Raw genomic sequence first — 2,500 nt, 5'->3', positions numbered from 1 at the left:
GTCTGGTATGACAACTTAAGTGAGGAGGGGTAGGTATCCGGGAAGTGGTAGAGATTGGAGTATCTGGATTTAGGATGGAAAATGGATTTGACTGATGGATAGGGTGAGTAGACATAGGACGTAGGTTTTGGGTATAGGGAAAAGATACCTGGGGAGATGCAGAAATATTTTGTGTAGATGACTGTTTTGGAATAAGTTGAGAGAGAAAAACCTCGTCATGCTTCCTGTCTGGCCTCACGTAGAGTGAGGCCTAGTTTAAATCTGAGGACTGCTACCTCACATTCAAACTTATAGACAGGGCAGCTCCTATAAAACACATTATGGAAGTCTCCACAATTGGCACATTTATGTGACTGAGCAGGGCAATTTGAACTGTCATGACCTGGTTGAGCACATAGAGGGCAGTGGGCTGTGGAGCGACAATGTTTGGCTGGGTGGCCAAAACACCAACATTTTTGACATTGACGAGGAAGGGGTTGATAGTGTCGGATATGATAAGACATTCCACCAATATAAACCTCATGGGGGAGGTCTTGTCTATGGAAGCTAATCTTGGCAATATTGACGTGGGATTACGTTGGCCTCTAGGAGGAAGAGTGTAACACTGTACTGCCACTGCATCATATTCATCAAGGCAGGAAAGTAGGTAATTTTCAGTCTGACCAGTCCTTGATATACATGGGACAAGCATTTGGGGGAATTGAAACAGTTCCAGTACAAGTATTAAGAGTTAGGTGAACTTCGGCAGGAATGCATTTGCCAGTAAGGTCAGTTAGGGCAGATAGTGGATGAGCTTGAGCTTCAGATGTAACCGTGACAAGGCGTGAACGATCAGAGCGACTGCGAAAGGTAACCTTGCCAATTTGTATCTGGAGGTACTGCTGAAAGAGAAGGGTATTCTCAGAATAGAGGGCAGTGGGGGGGAATCACAAAGAATCAATCCCACTTGGCTGGGCCAAATAGAGTACCCAGAAGGTTTGTAGAGGTAGAGGTAGTAGACGGACGAGGGTGAGAGGAAGATGGGGTGGTGTGAAGTCTAGTAGTTCTGCGGGGGGGAGGACAATAAGGATGAAGAGTAGTAATAAGGGAAGAGGGAGTTGACTGAAGAGGGTTGTACAGCAGGGGATGAAAAGGAGAATGTTGGGGATGAGGAAAAGGTATTTTTTAGAGGATTGAGAAATAACCTGCGTGGGTGTTTCAGAATGGTTAGAGTTGTTCGTAAGCGCCGAAGAGAGGGTATTAGCATCAGTGGTTGGAGATGTGGTCAAAGGAGGGGCAGGGGTCAGAAAACCATCAAAATCAAATTCAGATAGGCTATTTGCTGAAGGGGCAAGCCTTTAATGCCTCTATTAAGGGTAAGGAATCTTCATTATTGGCCATGGTGAGCCTGAAAATTAAAGGGGATTAACAGTCCATCCCTCAGTGGCCCATGAGGGGTAAGGGCTAAACAATTACCAAGGGAATACCATGCCCATGGCTCCCTGAAGCCGTTCATGACTGGCACGAAGTCAGCCTTTCATCCTTTCAACACGGCTCTCACATTTTAGGAATGGGATAGAGGAAGGGGTAAGGAAGGTAAGGAAAAAAGGAAAGATGAAGGTAAAGTCCATGCAAAATTAGTTGTCAGGTGCTGAGACCCAAGATAGGGATCATCCCTATATTGGGCCTTAGTCTCCGTCTCCTAAGCCCCCCCACAACAACAATGGGCAAGGAATGGGGGTTGCTTTTAAATCAAATAATAATTTCATAAACTGCTTTTATTTTATTTTGTATATGTATGTATGTATGTATGTATGTATGTATGTATGTATGTATGTATGTATGTATGTATGTATGTATGTATGTATGTATGTATGTATGTATGTATGTATGTATGTATGTATGTATGTATGTATGTATGTATGTATGTATGTATGTATGTATGTATGTGTGTATGTATGTATGTATGTATGTATGTGTGTATGTATGTATGTATGTGTGTATGTATGTGTGTATATATATATATGTGTATATATAATATATATATATATATATATATATATATATATATATATATATATATAATGTATATATTATTATATATATATACTCCTATGTATTCTGTACTGCTGCTTAACCATTTTGCAGCCTTTACCTCCACAGTTGGTGAGCCCCTGGCATCACTGAGGGCACTAGGTTCTGTGCTACCATACATTCATAACAGGCTATTCAGTTCCTCTATGTCATTCTTTGTTTAGGACATTGCTGTCCAAGACATTTTGTTTCCATTGTCATCCTCCAATCCTTTAACATGTAAATAAATTAAAGAAAAATAGTTTTGCTAATCCTGTCTCTTTTTGTGCACCAAATTTCTCATTGTATATCAGTACACTCCCTAAATAGCTTGATTTTGACATCAATCTGTAACTCACTCCCTGAGCTGACATTTTTTTTTTTTTTTTATCTTTTTTACTAGTCAGTACTCTATTTAGTATTTCAGTACCTTCCACAATCTCTAAAA

This window comes from Penaeus vannamei, chromosome 24 (assembly GCF_042767895.1).
Source record: "Penaeus vannamei isolate JL-2024 chromosome 24, ASM4276789v1, whole genome shotgun sequence".
In the NCBI taxonomy this organism is placed as follows: Eukaryota; Metazoa; Arthropoda; class Malacostraca; order Decapoda; family Penaeidae; genus Penaeus; species Penaeus vannamei.
Note: the sequence above shows the minus strand (reverse complement) of the source record.